The sequence below is a fragment of the Elephas maximus genome, chromosome 1, assembly GCF_024166365.1.
Source record: "Elephas maximus indicus isolate mEleMax1 chromosome 1, mEleMax1 primary haplotype, whole genome shotgun sequence".
Lineage (NCBI taxonomy): Eukaryota > Metazoa > Chordata > Mammalia > Proboscidea > Elephantidae > Elephas > Elephas maximus.
The window spans coordinates 81255056-81272261 of record NC_064819.1 but is presented as its reverse complement, the minus strand read 5'-3'; the positions used below and the strand labels follow the sequence as shown (position 1 = coordinate 81272261).

Below are 17206 nucleotides of genomic sequence, written 5' to 3'. Positions count from 1 at the left end.
TAAAGATCAATATCTTAGGTATTAGTGAGCTGAAATGGACAGTATTGGGCATTTCGATATGGACAATCACATAGCCTACTATGTTGGGAATGACAATTTGAAGAGGAATGCGGTTGCATTCTTCACCAAAAAGAACATTTCAAGGTCTATCCTTAAGTACAATGCTGTCAGTGATAGGATAATATCCACATGCCTACAAGGTAGACCAGTTAATACAACTGTCATTCAAATTTATGGACAAACCACTAATGCCAAAGGTGAAGAAATTGAGAACTTTTTTTTTTACCAATTTTTGAGTCTGAAATTGATACGTGCAGTCAAGACACATTAATAATTACTGGTGATTGGAATGTGAAAGTTGGAAACAAAGGAGGATTGGTTGTTGGAAAATATGGTAATAGTAACGGTCCTGGAGATTGCGTGATAAAATTTTGAAAGACCAATTAATTCTTCAGTGCAAATACCTCTTTTCAACAACATAAACGGCAACTGTACATGTGGACCTCACCATATGCAATACACATGAATCAAATCAACTGTATCTGTGGGAAGAGATAACGGTAAAGCTCAATGTCATTAGTCAGAACAAGGCCAGGGGACGACTGTGGAACAGGCCATCAATTGCTCCTATGGAAGTTCAAGATGAAGTTGAAGAAAATTAGAACAAGTCCATCAGGGGCAAAGTAGAGCCCATACAGACACATAGGCATATGCAAATATATGATTCAGCCGTTGTGCATCTAGGTATTTACCAGGGAAATAAAAGTTTATGTCCACCAAAAACCTGCCCACAAATGTTTATAGCAGCTTTACTGATAATTGCTAGAAATTGGAAACAATCAAGATGTCCTTAAATAGATGAATAAACAAGCTGTGGCACATCCATATAATGGAGTATTATTCACGAACAAAAATAAGTGAGCTTTCAAGCTATGAAAAGTGGCGGAGTAATCTTGAATGCATATTGCTAAGTGAAAGAAGTTAGTCTGATAAAGCTACATATTGAATTATTCCAAATACATGACATTCTAGAAAAGACAAATTTTTAGACAGTAAAAAGATCAGTGGCTGCCAGCAATTCAGAGTGGTTTGGAGGGATGAATAGTGGAGCACAGACATTTTTAGGACAGTGAAAATATTCTGAATGATACTGTAATGAGGGTTGCTTGACACTACACATACTGATTTTACAACATCAACAGCTAAGACACCACCCAGTATTTACACACACATACACAGACACACAGGCAAACATATACACATTCCCATCAGTTTTGTGTGTGACACTCTAGTTTTCTCCTTAAGTGAAACCTACCACACACTGTTCCTTGTTCTTTTTGTACAAATCCTATGAGCCCACTGAAAGAACAAGTCTGACAGAAAAATCATGTTCTGCCAATTTTGAAAAAGGCTCAGTGTTATTTCTATAAGTATTCGCAAAGGCCCATATTTGTGCAAACTATGATGAGAAAAGGCTCACAGGCACTAGAAATGTGGTACCAGGAAATGAATTTTTTTTTTTTAATATCTTCTTATGTAGTTCAAAGAATTGAGCTTTCACCATGATAAATCTCAGGGTTCTAGGCCAGTCTTGGGGCAAGCTTATTTATTTTCCACAAGTATCACAAATGAATTTCTAACCCCCAAATCTCAAAGTACATTTTTTCAGTCTTTATTCACCCTCTACATGCAGGTGTTTACTGATCACTCATAAATCCAAGGCTGGAGACCAAAGCACTAGCCGAGTTCACTGTGTAACATTCTTACAGGTGTGTTCCAAGATATCTTGAATCTCATATGAGTTTATCTTCTCCCTCTTCCAGGCTTTCCCCCATGCCCCTCCACCCACAGTTTTTCAGAACTCCCTTTTCTGTACCTACTTCTGTTTGAAAATGACTTAAATTTTTTTAAATGAATAAATGCTTCATTCACTTTTATTCTTTAAATCCTGTCTATTTACCTTCTGTCTTACTCTTATAATTCACCTTTTCTAAATCCTGAAGCTGCTGCTTTGTTCATGTCTTATGAATTCTTTTCTGGACTGCTCGTAGGGCCCTTGAGTTACCCGATATCTCGAGTAGAAAAGACCCTTACATTGAAATGCAGAGTACATCACTATCGGGTATTCTTCTGCCCTTGCTTTCCTACATCAAATCTGACAAATATATTCTGATTGAGCAAACAGCAAATATAGTGAAGGCTTTTAGATGGCCAAAATATTAATTTTTTCAGCTTTGTGCCTCAGGTTAAGTCAACTATTGAGGAAATCAAGAGCTGAAAATGGGGACTTGATTCTTTGACACCCATAATAGAAGACAGAGACTTTTAACAACTCGAGGTTGTAAAAAAGCCACCATGGAAACCTCTTGTGGCTATTTATCCAACACATTTCCAATCCTCTGCCTTGACTTTCAAGCCCTGTAAAGAATCAGTATCCTCCACTGGTTCCTGAGCACCTCCTGCCTAAAGCAGCTGCTGATGCCTCTTAACACTGACCAACACTACCCCAATGCTCAAGGAACATGAATCTCAGGTAGAGCACACACTTTGCATGTATGTGGCCCTGGCTTCCATCCTCCGTACCTCTACACTTTTTCTCTGCTTCAACACTATTGAAAACCAGTCTTGAGGGAATACAAATTCACTTCTCCTAATATTTTCCATTCAATTTCTGCACACATAGACAGAAAAAACACAACTCAATGGACTTCCTTGAATGCTCTTTCATTTCTATGCTATGAGCTTCTATATCCCTTAAGGTGACTGTGTCAGTAGAAGGAGTATGACAAAAAAGGGAGGAAAAGAAGAACCAAATGCTAACAAAATCTCTTCAATCACCCAAAACAAAATCGTGCTCATTAAGCTCCCATTTTGCACTATTATTAAAGAGAAAGACAGATGGGGAGGGGGAGTTGCTTGAAAGGGCCCTGCAGACAGTTTTTTTTTGTTTTTGTTTTTGTTTTTTTGACTAATCCACAAAGCCCCCTAGTGAGGCTCTCCACTGGGCTACTTCCAGATATGCAGGTGTCTAAATTATTTCAGGGCAAAACTGAGTGCCTAAGTTTCCTTCTCTTTGATTCTCTTTCCCTTTATTCCTGACGAGGTGGCCGAGTGGTTAAGGCAATGGACTGCTAATCCATTGTGCATTGCATGCGTGGGTTCGAATCCCACCCTCGTCGTTTCTTCTTTTCCCCACTTGTCATGTGAGTAAGATTTGGAGCCGTAGGCTGCACAGTGGTTAAGAGCTTGGCTGCTAACCAAAAGGTAAAAAGTTTGGATCCACCGGGCAGTCTTTGGAAACCCTATGTGGCAGTTCTACTCTGTCCTATAGAGTCTCTGTGTGTTCTAATTGACTCAACTGCAACAGGTTTGTTTGTTTGTTTTTGACTGCTGACAGGTGATCAGCGACGCCCAAGGAGTGAAATACATCCTTGGAATATCATCTTCCATTCGGCCAAGCACGGATTCTCTAGACAAACATCGCTTTCCCCTTGCTTTTCATAACCTCACTATACATGGTTTGGAGTCCCGATATTGCTCAGAGAAACTTGAATATGTTTTCCCAGGGAAAACCAGCTGTCATCAAGTCGATTTTCACTCATGATGACCCCATATGTGTTAGAGTAGAGCTGTCTTCTTTAGAGTTTTAGTGATTTTTTTGGTGTAAATCACCAGGCGCCTCTGGGTGGCTGGAACCTCCAGTCTTCCAGTTAGCAGCACGCAAGTTGTTAACTATTTAACTTCACCTTGGGACTTCTTTCCCAGGCAAAAACCGAACTCCAACTGCCCCATAGTATTTCTAGAGAGTGGCTGATAGACTGGAACTGCCTTTTGCTCAGCAAGTAAGCTTTTCACCACTTGTGCTACCAGGGCTCCTTCCAGGGACGGGGAGTGGTTAAACCCTGGGAGATGAAAATCTCAACCACAGGCATGCATAACCCTGCCCCTCCAAGCCCCCCACCATTGAGTGGATTCTGATTCATACTGACCCCATAGGGGTTCCAAGGCTGTAAATCTATGCAACCTGACTTCCACGTCTTTCTCCCATGGAGAACCACCAACCTTTCAGTGAGTAGTTGATCATCTTAACCACTGCACGGCAAAAACCCACCAAACCAAACCCAATGCAGTTGAGTTGATTTTAACTCATAGTGACCCTCTAAAAAGGAAGTGTTAATTCAAATGGCTTCAGTTTGAAACTCCAAATTAGCTACTCCTTCTCCACACGGTCTTCATGGTATTATGGATTTGCCAGGCATCACACCAGGGTCCTGCACCTCCACTACTTCTGACTATCAGAGAATTCTGGGCCAAAGATACAGAAGAGCAGAACCTGAAAACTTGGCTAGGGAAATTTAGATCCACATAGAAAGAGAAAACTGATCCTAAGTGAAAAACAGTAAGTACATGGTGTCACGGACTGTCACTGTTCTTGCAAACACTGGAGTCCAAAACCGTGGTCAGGAAATCAAGTAGTGGCTTTGTCTCTTGAAGCTGCAGCTCTGGTTCTGAGAAACACAAACAAGCATGAGGGAGGCATGTTGGGGGCTGAGCAAGAACAGCAAGCATATTAAACTTATTTTTTAACAGCCAACTCGTGCTCCTCGACAGGCATTCAAACCTCAGCCATCACAGAGGCTAAAAGAATAGAAGCTTCTGCCTCTTGCCAATTTTTACGGTGTCAGTCAATGCACACATGAGTTTTAGGAGGTAATCCTTAATCATTGTGTCTTCTTTTGCTTTTAGTTTTCATCCTGATATTTTTCTTAGATGTGAGAGGTTTGGAAACCCGAGTGGCATAGTGGTTAAGTGCTACAGCTGCTATTCACGAGGTCGGCAGTTCAAGTCTGTCAAGCGCTCCTTGGAAACTCTATGGGGCAGCTGTACTCTGTCCTATAGGGTTGCTGTGAGTCGGAATCACCTCGATGGCAGTGGGTTTTTTTTCCCCTCTTCGGGTGAGAGGTTTGTATCTTCCCGAATATTGGAATACATTATTTGCCAACTCTTTGGTTCCTCTCCAGCACTAGTCATCTCCCTTATCCTAACCTCCCTCGAATAACCGGCTGAGGCTCAGTTGGCACTGGGAAGTAGCTGACATAGGAGCTTGGAGGCAGGAAGAAATTACAAGATAACACGGTGAGTAACAAAGTCCAATACAGAGTTAAAAGAGAAGTAAATGTCTTATATCAGGATGCAGTGGTTCCCAAACCTGGGAAACTGCCTGAGAACTTCGTGAATATATGTATTCCTGAATCCACCTTTGTAGATCCTGAATGGACTGAGAATCACTGGATAGGGAAAGGATGGGATCTATATCATTGAAAAGTCTCCACAGATATTTCCATTTTTCAGCTGTGTTTGAGAACTGCTAACCTAGGAAGTCGTGCTGAAGGAATTGGAGTGAACTGAGCCACCGAAAGTTTTTCTTTCACTGGGAGGAAGCACTGGAGACAGGATAAAAGGGGACAGTGAGAAGGAAGGTGAAGGTGACACATTAGTGATGAAGAATATGAAGGGGAAGATAAGAGGAGGGGAGTGGGTGTGGATGTGGAAGAACTAGAAGAGAAGGTGAAAGAAGGTTTGGAACTAGGTCTTTAGAATGCACAAAATATAGACGGCTAAGGAAGTACTTTGAGACTACCAGGGTTGCCTATGTCCCCTCTGTTCTCTCTACAAGGCAGGAAGTCAGAAAGTTCCCTTCCTCCTAAGGAAAACGGACTATGGGTGTTTTTCCAATAGGAACATGCAGCTCTTTTTGCTCAAGACTGCTGTGGTTTAAGAGAGCTCAGCAGCTCTTTCCACCTCTGGAAATAATTTTTCAACTGTGGATGCTGGAAGACTTAAGGTTTCCTGAGATATCCCTTTCCTCTGGATAGTATCCAAACACTTCACGGTTAACAAAGAGTTGGGATCACAGATCTCTGTGGTTGGGATCACAGATCTCCATGACTGGTGATTGGACCGACATTTTGCTGACCAGGAAGACGTGGTGGCATAGTGGTTAAGAGCTATAGTTCCTAACCAAAAGGCTGGCAGTTCAAATCCACCAGGCACTCCTTGGAAACCCTATGGGGCAGTTGTACTCTGTCCTGTAGGGTCACTATGAGTTGAAGTCCACTTGATGCAATGGATTGTTGTTTGTTTGCTGACCAAGATTATGTGGGTAGGTGTGAGTGTAGGAGGAATGGGAAAAAGAAAATCAGATGGAAACCTTCCTCCTGAAACTGCTGTCTTTTCATTGACACAGGCACAGGTGAGGGAAAAAAGAAGACTCAAAAGGAATTTGTCAACAGTCACTTCCCCCTACTTTCCATCTGTCTTTTTCTTTCCTACTTCTTAATAATAATGAGAAATTGTAGTAAAGGAGAACAGGCGGTCTGTGACACGGTGGGATGTTGTTGCTTCACCATCAGCAGGTCCTGAGTGAGCACCTTCTTTTATTCCAGTTCCTCCTTACATCATTGTTCTTAAGCAGTTAGGTTGGGAGGCCCATAGAGTGTCTAGGACTACGGTCCAAGAGAGTAACTATCAAGCAATTTATCCTTTCTGTGAGTAGGAAAAACACAAGAAAAGATATTCAGGAAGAGAAAAATGGCAGAAGTCTGGAACAAACGTGACCATATTCAAGTGCCAGTCAGTGAGAAAGGGAGATAACACTTGGAGGTACTGGGAATTGAACCCAGGGCCTCGTGCATGCTAAGCACGTGCTCTACCACTGAGCTATACCCCCTGTTACAAGAAAATTATGAGAACAATTCATAATACTGACTTCCAGCATGGTCTGTAGGCATATTAAAAGGTCAGTTTTTGCAAGTCAAAATCCATTATGTTCAATTCTTGTGTTCCTGAATTGCATCAGGCCTCACAGCTATGCAAGGAAAATGGAAAAAAAAAAAAAAAAAAGCATTCCAACCAAATGAGTCTGCGATCTTCCAACAGCCTTTGGCTTCTTCAAGGACTGCTTTTAGCCAACTGCCTAAAAGTCTGTCAGTTCAGTCCACCACGAGGGCGAGTCTCGGGATTGAAAGTTCTGTTAAGTCTTTTGATTGTCTTCCTGAAACGTCGTTCTTCTCTGCCTATGAAGCTTACAGAAAGGCACAAAAGATAGTACAGGGGAATAGAAAGATGAGTTCCACGAGTGCTGCAAAGGAATGAAGATCCAGGTGAGGAAAGAAGACTAGAGGTTAACTAATTCACAGTACTTGACCGAAACAGGAGCCCTGGTGACGCCTTGGTTAGTAAGTATGGCTGCTAACCGAAAGGCTGACAGTTCACTCGTTGAAAACCTTATGAGGTCGGGATCGGCTCGACAGCAACAGCTCGATTAGATCGAAACGAAGAGCGACAAGTACAGCCACGCTCTTGCAGACGCCTGTGTCCCGCACCTGGGTTTGAAAATGTAGTTTTGCCTCCGCGATGCCGTAGCTCTGGTTTTGAAGAGACCGAAGTCAGAAGTCAAAAGGGAGAGGTGAAAGATGGGCACTCCTGTCTTTAAAACATCTCTTTTTAGAGAAAATTATTTCCTTAATGAGGAAAGAACAAGAGAAGCCCTTCGTGGGCTGGGCACAAACTTCAAAACAAATTCGCTCTTTATAAAGTTTCCCTGTGCCTGGAGAAGTCGCAAATTCCCGATGTGGTGCTACTGTTAATCCAGATATGATGGATAAAATCCAAATCTTGGATGGAGAGGACATGTACCCGGAATGCATAGATTAAACAAAAAGAAGCAAACCCGTCGCCAGTGAGTCGATTCCAACTCATACCGACCCTATAGGACAGGGTAGAAGTGCCCTATAGAGTTTCCAAGAGCACCTCATGGATTCAAACTGCCAGCCTTTCAGTTAGTAGCCATAGCTCTTAAATTAGGCCGCCAGGGTTTACCAGTGCAGCTGTCAGCGGTGGGATTCGAACCCATGCCCTCGTAGAGAGAGAATCCTTAATCCAGGGCCTTAGACTGTTCAGCCACACTACCGCTTAGTTACGTAGATAAATTATTAACTTCATAGATTAAGTTATTACCATATTAGAAAGACAACTGTCTGAAAAAGAATGCAAGGAGGAGTGAGTGTGAGGAAGGGAATCAATAGGAAAGAGTGGTAGGGGGGAGGTTTATGGCTAGAGAAAGGATGACACTGACAGAAGGGGAGAAGCGGCAGCAGAGAAGTAGATGGCAGAGAGAAAAGGGATAGGGTTTGGAGAAGGGTCTGTAAGAAAAGATAGGATATGGACAAGCGTGCAGGTAGAAAGTGACCAAGTTCCCATCTTTACTATGCTGTCTGCAGGCCCTCCGGAAGAGAGAGGCTAAAGTAAATACTTTCAGAGCATATCTCCCACAAAAAGATATGACTGGTTTTGCTCTGGGCTACCTCCTGATATGCTGATGTCTAAATTACCTCAGGGCAAAACTGAGTGTATAAGCTTTCCTTCTCTTTGATTCTCTTTCCCTGTATTCCTGACAAGGTGGCTGACTGGTTAAGGAGAGGGACTGCTAATCCATTGTGCATTGCACATGATAAGATGTCTCAATAAAGTAATGGGAATCCATATTTGGAGGTGTTTTCTCAGGGAAAACCAGTTGTTATCGAGTCGATTCTGACTCACGGCAATCCCATGTGTGTCAGAGTAGAACTGTCCTCTCCAGGGTTTTCCATGGCTAATTTGTTGGAAGTAGATCACCAGGTGCCTCTTTGTTGGAAGTAGATCAGCAGGTGCCTCTGGGTGACAGGAACCTCCAATGTTTCAGTTAGCAACAAGCAAGTGTTAACTATTTAAGTCCACCTAGGACTCCTTTCCCAAGGAAAAACAAAAATCCAACTGCCCCATAGTATTTCTAGAGAGTGGCTGATGGACTGGAACTGCTGACCTTTGGCTTGGCAGCTATGCTTCTCACCTCTTGCCCCACCAGGATTCCTTCCATGGATAGGGACCGGTTAAACCCTAGAACATCGAAGTCTCAGCCAGGGGGATACATAAAAACCCAAAAAACTCACTGCTGTCCAGTCAATTCACACTCATAGTGACCACATAGGGTTTCCAAGACTGTAAATCTACAGAAGCCACCTGCCACATCTGTCTCCTGTGGAGCCACTGGTGGTTTGAAATCACCAATACTTCGGTGAGCAGTTGATCTCCTTAACCACTGTGCCAAAGTTAGCATTAATTCAAGTGGCTTTGGCTCTCAACTCCAAATTAGTTGCTCCTTCTCCACAGAGTTTTTGTGGTATTAGGAATTTTCCAACCATCACACCAGGGTCTAGCACCTTCACTACTTCTGGCTATCACAGCCACAGCAAATAATTATTGGGAAAGAATACAAAAGCGAAGAACCTGAAAAATTGGCTTGGGAAACTTAAATGCAGATGGAGAGAAAAAACAGATCCTAAGCAAAAAACAGTAAGTATATGGTATCACGGACAGTCACTGTTCAAGCAAACCCTGGAGCCCGAAAAACTGGTTGGGAAATTGAGCAGTGGCTTTGTCTTGTGAAGCTGTAGCTAGGGTTCTGAGAGCCACACAGAAGCATGTGGAACAAATGTTGGAGGCTGAGCAAGAACTGCAAGCATATTAATCTTTTGTAACAGCCCGCTCCTCTTCCTGGACAGGCATTCAAACCTCAGCCATCACAGAGGCTAAGAGACTAGAAGCTTCAGCCTCTTGCCAAAATTTGTGGTGTCAGTCAACCCACATATGAGTTTTAGGAGGTAATTCTTAATCATTGTGTCTTCTCTTGCTTTTAGTTTTCATTCTGATATTTTTTCCCCCATGAGAGGTTTTATCTTCCTGAATATTGGAGTATTTTATATATCAACTCTTCGGTTCCTCCCCAGCACTAGTTATCTCCGCTATCCTAACCTCCCTCAAATAACTGACTGAGACCTCGTTGGCACTGGGAAGTAGCTGACCTGGGTGCTTAGAGACATGAAGTTGTGGTTCCTAAACTTGGGGAACTGCCTGAGAACTTTGTGAATATATGTATTCCTGAGTCCACCTCTATAGATCCTGAATGGACTGAGAATCACTGGATAGGGAGATGATTGGATCTACATCTTTGAAAAGTCTCCACAGATGTTTCCATTTTTCAGCCGTGTTTGAGAACTGCTAGCCTAAGAAGTGGTGCTGAGGAAACTGGACTGAACTGAGCTGCTGGGAAATTTTTCCTAGGAGGAAGCACTGGAGACAGGATAAAAGGGGACTTGGAAAGGGAAAGTGAAGGTGACACATTATGTGATGAAGAAAATGAAGGGAAAGTTAGGAGGAGGAAGGAAGGTGTAGGTGTGGAAGAACTAGAAAAGAAGGTGAAGGAAGGTTTGGAACTAGGTCTTTAGGATGCACAGAATTTGGATGGCCCAGGAGGTAGTTTGAGCTTGTCCAGGTTGCCTATCTCTCCTCTGCACTCTATACAATGTGGGAAATCAGAAAGTTCACTTCCTCCTAAGGAAAATGATTAAGGATGTTTTTCACATAGGAAGATGGGGCTCTTTTTGTCCAAGACTTTTCTGGCTTTAAGAGAGCTTAGCAGCTCTTTCCAACTCTGGAAATAGTTTTCTCAACTGTGGTTGCTGGAAGACTTAGGTTTCCTGAGAAATGCCTTCTCTCTGGATAGCATCCGAACACTTCTTCACCTTTAACAAAGAACTAGGTCGCTATGAGTGAGAATTGACTTGATGGCAGTGGGTTTTTTTTTTTGATGATCACAGATGTCTGTTGTTGAGATCACTGATCTCCATGATTGGTGATTGGGCAGACATTTTGCTGACCAAGACTATGTGGGTGAGTGTGAAAGTGTAGGAGGAATGGGAAAAGTAAAATCAGAAGGAATCTTTTCTCCTGCTATCTGTCCATTGACACAGGCACAGATGAGGAAAAAAAAGAAGACTTGAAAGGAATTTGTCTAACAGTTACTTCCCCCTCCCTCTTTCCATCTGTCTTTTTCTTCCCTACTTGTTAATAATAATGAGAAATTGTAGTAAAGAAGAACAGTCTGCCTATGAAAATGGTGGAATGTTGTTGCTTCAGGGTCAGGAGATCCTGAGTGAGCACCTTCTTTCACTCCAGTTTCTCCTGACTTTATTGTGCTTAAGTAGTCAGATTGGGAGGCTCAAGGAGTGTCAAGGATCATGGTTCAAGTGAGTAACTATCAAATGATTTCTCCTTTCTCTGAGTAGAAAAAAATACAAGGAAAGGTATTCATAAAGAGAAAAATGGGAAAAGTACAAAAAAAATTACCCACATTCAGCTGTGCCTCTGTGAGGAAACAAAACGTGCGCGATGTTGGGGGTTGAACACCCCTCCTCCCCCACCTCAAACTGCTCTACCACTGAGCTATACCCCCTATTAAGCAGAGCTGTGAGACTACACCATAAAACTGACTTCCAGCATGGTCTGTAGGCATTTTAAAATATAAGTTTTCACAAGTCAAAATCTATTATGTTAAATTCTTATGTTCCTGGACTGGATCCTACCTGGTAGCTATGCAGGAAGGAAGGAAGAAACAAAAAAACAAACAAACAAACCACATTCCCGATCAAATAACTAAGATCTTCCAGCAGTCATTGGCTTCTTCAAGGACTCTTTTGGCCAACTGCCTGAGTGTCAGTCAGTTCGAGTCTACCACGATAGCGTCACGGAATTGAACATTCTGTTAAGTCTTGTGATTCTCTTCTTGAAAAGTCCTTTTTCTATGCCTGGGAAGTTTGCAGAAAGACACAAAAGACACTGCAATGGAATACAAAGATGAGTTCCATGAGTGCTGGGAAGGAATGAACATCCCGGTGGGGAGATAACACTAAAAAAATTCGCAGTATTTGACTAGAACGGAAGCCCTGGTGGCACGGTGGTTAGGAGTTATGGTTGCTAACCATAAAGGTCAGCAGTTTGAATCCACCAGCAGCTCACTGGGAACCTTAGGGGGCTGGATCGGCTCCATAGCCACAGATTAATTAGACCGAATAGAAGGGCAACAAGTACAGTCATGGCTCTTGCAAAGGACTTCGCCCAACACCTGGGTTTAGAAACAGGGTTTTGCTTCAGGGATGCTGTAGCTCTGATTTTGAGAGAGAAGAAAGGTGGACACTCCTTGTGTTAAGAAGTATCTTTTAGACCTAATTATTTCCTTAGTGAGGAAAGCACAAAGGAAGCACTTTATGGGATGGGCACAACCTTCAAAACAAATGATCTCTTTATAAACTTTCCTTAGGCCTGGGGAAGTCCACAAATTCCTTATGTGGGGCAACTGTTAATCCTGATATGATGGAGAAAATTCAAATCTTCTTGGATGGAGGAGAGGGGTGCCCGGAATCTATAGATTAAATTACTACTGCATCAGAAAGACACCTCTCTGGGAATTGGAATCTGAGGATGGGAGTCCTGCAGATTGGAGTGAATACAGAGTGGTGGGTTTATGGCATGAGAAAGGAGGACGCTGAGCAGAGGAGAGAAACAGCAGCAGAGGAGTAGATGGCAGAGAGAAAAGGAAAAGGGCGGGGAGAAGGACTTCTAAGAACTGATAGGATAGGGACCACAACGGAGGTGGAAAGTGACCAAGCTCGCATCTTTACTGTGGTTTCTGTAGTCCCTTGGGAAGAGAGAGGCTAAAGTAAGTGCTTTCAAAGCCTATGTCTCACAAACAGATAGGACTAATTTTGCTCAAAATTTCATGACTGAGAGCACCTCACTGCTAATTCAATCGCTGACCATTTTGGAAAGAGCTTGTGTGGTTCCCTGTTTCTGGAATAGCAGTTGCTGATATTGGAGCGCTTTGGAAAAAGCCACAAGGATGCCATGTAGTCCCGATCCCATGTGCCAGCACAGCAGGATAGAAACAGAATCCCCCGACGGTTTTAGGCTAGAATATCTTGTATTGTACAGCAACTTAGTTTTAGTGTGTTTGGGCTTAATATTCAAGGGAAAGAAAGAGAAAGAACGGTCAAGCAGTGACAAAGTGTTTTTGGTTTGAATAGGCTCTTACTGAACTCATCAAACTTCTGGAGAGCTCACTGCACCAATCTGAGGTTCTAAGATTCAACCCCCGTCTAAAGTTTCAGTTTTCCCATACTTCTAACTCATACACAAAAGGGTACTAAGCCCAACTTTCTCCTGGAGCAGCTCTGGGAATATTTACAGTGCATTTTGCTACTCACATACTCTCTTTTCTCAATGGGACTCTGAAGAGGAAGATTTCAAATGTGGAAAATCAGATTTGTAGTATTATTTGAGAGTTATTCATTCAACGAGAACAGCAACCTTATGCTCTGTCCTACTGTCAAATAGGAGATCAAAATAGTGCCTTAAGGAATGAGTAGGATGGCACATTGTTGAGAGGTCAAGGTTGATGATGGAACTTAAATTTGCAAATTTTTAAGAGGATCCCCAGGTCTCTGGATTCTGGAAATGCTAGGTCCTTTCACTTTGAAAAAGGAGGAATGGACTTTACCACTTGTTGTGTTGTTTTCTTTTTCTTTGGGGGCATTGGATAGGATTGGAAAGGGGTAAAAGAAAGAATTTGATCTGGGATTTCATTTATTTGAGATACTTACAAATTTAAGGTGCAAATTCAGGTGGATGTTTTATATGTACAGTGATTCCTGAGACTAGAATGTTACAAAGATCTCTCATCTAGACATTTGTATAAAGCATGTGGCTATAGAGGAGAGGGTCTCTGCACAGAAGTAGAGTGAACCCTGAAGAAACTCTATTGTAATTTGAAGATTTGGAGCTCCTTAAAGGCATTCATTAAAAAACAAGGGATATGCTTTGCCCTTAGAGTGATCTTGGATTCTGGACTTCATACTGATTACACTATCTTCTTGGACTATCTTAGAAGACTTAAGGAGCAGCAACCTCCAGGTGAGATAACTTGTACCTCTTCTTTGCCAATTTCTGCACCAATAAGAATCTTCTCCATCTTCACAGGAACCATATGAAATCCCCTTATAAACTGTGAAGTCCCCATTTTTCTAACAGAACTTGCCTCACAGCTGACCCAGATGGCAGCTCCTCAGAGCAATCGAATGTGAGAGCAGTAAAGAGAAGCAAAGGTCTCCTTGAAGGAGACAATTAGACAGATGTTAGACGCAAAGATTTGCAGTCACTTGAGTATAGGTAGAATGATAGAAAAAAAAAATTTTTTTTTTTTTAAAAAAACGGGGTTAATTTCGCTCTGAGTCTTGTGAAGCAAAATTAGGATAATTTTGGGTAACTGTGTAGTCATTGGTTGATATAATGCTAGAGCAACCTGAGCTCCAAACATACCCTTTTAAGTTTGTGATATGGAGGAATGCAGGGATGCATTCTTGTTGAATCAAGTTGCACTTGAAAGTCTCAAAAGTGAATTCAGTATGTTATTTGTGAGAAGGTCCAATCTACTCTGTATATCACTCTTGGAACATCTCAAAGGAGGAACTTTTCTTAAATTATAGGATTTCATAAGATATTAAAGTTGAACTTAGTAGAAGAAACATACATACGTTCCCTGTGTTCTAGTCTGGAAATCCAAAACCTTTAAATTGTATGTATAATCCACATAGATCCCGGGAAAAACAGAAGTCAATGTGATTTGAAAGGATTCTCAATAGTGAGGGTATGGAAAATGTTTTGAAGGTAAATTTATATATTATGTTCTGCATTTTACAGGCTACATGATCTACCATCCATGTAGAATCTTTGGCAGAAGGACAATAACCATCACATCACTGGTTAGTTGCCACAAGTTAAATCAAATTGCTGCTATGATTCATGGAGTTTGAAGTGGGAAGAGACCAAGAAAAAAAAAAAAAAAAAGAGTAACTGTGAAGAGCCTGGAACTGATGAAGAAGATAAGGCATCTACACAAAGTAAAGAGAAAGGAACATAGAGACAACTTCTGATTCACATTTCCGTGCAATTAGAATAAGATTGGCTACTATCTTTAAGAAAAGAAATAAACAGCCATTTGAAATCTTAAAAAGTTATTTCAAAAAAGTAATCAACTAAGAGTATCATTGGTGGGGACACAGATTTGCTCCCTTGTCTTTTTGAGGTTCAGCACATTTTAGATTTCCAAAGCCTCTTTAATGTTAATCATCGATTGGTGAAAGAAGAAACTTCACCTATATTAATCCTTCCATCAACACCACAGGAATTAGTTACTGGAAGTCAGTTCGAGAATCTTCTACCTGTTGGGCAGTAAGAAAAAACAACCATGAAGGGACTTGAACCCTCAATCCTCTACATCTGGAATCAGATATCTTATCCATTACTCCACACAACCCATACTGTGAGGATACGGTACAAGCATATAAGTGAAAGTGTTGATAAGGGAACATTAGGTCTTTGTTCTCAAATTTTTCACTTTGCAGTTGGAGGGAATTTTAACAACATTCATAAAAGGAATCAAATATCATCTGAAACATCTGAGAACAATTTCCTAGAATTAATAAACTGAGATTGTGAGATGATCAGAAGTGACATATTTCTTCGACAGCACTCTCATCTACGTCACTTATAATGAAGATGTGTTTGGGTGGAGAATTATGACCCAAAAGCTAAACTCTTCTATAAAGGGGTGCAGATGACAGCATAAAGAGAGGGATTTCCAGGCGTTGGTACCTTCGGACCTTACGGGTCTCAAAGATAACACAGCGTTGCTCTAGGGAGAAAAGTCTGGAACCACAAACAAGAGCTCCCTTTGTAGAAATATCTAGTTTTAATGCCAGGAAAATATTTTATTACAATCCATTCATAACATAGCTTTTAAAAACTTTATCCTCTACCCACAAGTCAAAGAATCACCTGATACTGAGGGGAATGGGGTAGTGGGTCCCAAACCTCCCTGGGAGAGTGGTCCTGAAGTGGGAGGTGCAGTTTAGTGACTTCCAAGCTACATCAAAAGGAAAGGTGCCAAAATAGCTTGGAGGGACGCTTATCTAATTGAAATGCTAATTAACCACAAAGTATTTTGCCTAAAAGTCATTCCCTAGTTTCCCTGTGGATTGATCCACAAAACAATTCAAGGTGATTTTGTGTAACCCACCCTCAACTCTGCCTTATATGTTGGTAGGGTAGGAGAGATGAGATATCCACAAATTCCTAAAGTTAAGTAATCACTAATTCTCTCAGTTTTCACGTAGTCTTGATTTCTTGGAAGTGCTGAGTTATTTGGAATAAATAAACAATAATCTTTTCCAGCTCCTCAGCCTGTCCTTCCTCCCCAGAGACGTTAAGCTTTCCTTCACTCCAAAACTTCCCCCACTTGTTCCCAGAGCCCCTGTACGGTTTTTTTCTCCAAGTTTAGGACAAAATTCAAAAGCTATCTAAGGTCGTATTCTGAATGCTACTTCTTAATGTACACTAATTCATCAAGATAATTCTCATTTTCCATTGGATGTGAATAGCAAACAGTATCTATCACACAAAGACCTGAAGGAGGAAGAGAAAAAAGGAGACCTAAGAGAAGAAGGAGAAGAAATAAAATGAAACGAAGTAGGAGTGGCTTACAGGTGGTAAAGAATTTGCATCATGAAGAAGGGCAAGCATAGAGATGCAGAAGCTTAAACCCACGCACCTTTACTTGCTCACCGTCATGGAACTTTCTCACCAGCCTTCAGTTTTTCTCTCCTTCAACTCCTTTCACCTCTGCCTCCCAAGGCTGCAAGAAAGGTGTACATACAAGACAATGCAGAGGCATACAAAGAAGAGTAGTAGCAGCGTTGCTTCGAGAAAAATAGACACAGGTGGGTAAATAAGAAACAAAGGACACTTGGTAAAAATTAAGCCATCTGAGTGTAGCAATGCTATCTGAAAGGCAACTGCGCTTTGTCTAGGTGACCAACTCTGTTTCTGAAAATCTAAAGAGATCAAAGACAAGATAAAAGGAAGGGAAATTCTCCTAGCGATTATAACATCTGTTTGAAACAGAATCTCTTGGCAAGCAGAAAAATTCCAAGGAAGCTATCTGGGGACTAGGACATGTAACAGAAAACCAATTGGCCTACCTAAAACTCACATTAGGTAGTCAGGAAAACCTGGGTTAATAGGCCTGGGTAGCTCAGTTGGTAGAGCATCAGACTTTAAATCTGAGGGTCCTGGGTTCAAGTCCTTGTGCAGGCATTCCTCCGATTTTTACCCTCCTTAAATTTTTATTTCTCTTAGAATTCTATTGACATTCTGCTTCCACTTGGGGAAACCCATCCCTGACATTTACTATAGGCATGTTCATTCCTTTCTTCCT

General features: G+C 41.7%; 2 non-coding genes across 2 annotated transcripts; one reads left to right on the top strand and one right to left on the bottom strand.

Annotated features, from left to right (window-relative positions):
• Positions 1-3097: 3097 nt before the first annotated feature.
• TRNAS-GCU (transfer RNA serine (anticodon GCU)) lies at positions 3098-3179 on the top strand. The gene has a single exon. It is a non-coding gene; the product is annotated as a tRNA-Ser (tRNA).
• A 3479-nt stretch (positions 3180-6658) lies between these two features.
• TRNAA-AGC (transfer RNA alanine (anticodon AGC)) lies at positions 6659-6730 on the bottom strand. The gene has a single exon. It is a non-coding gene; the product is annotated as a tRNA-Ala (tRNA).
• Between the last annotated feature and the right edge of the window lie 10476 nt (positions 6731-17206).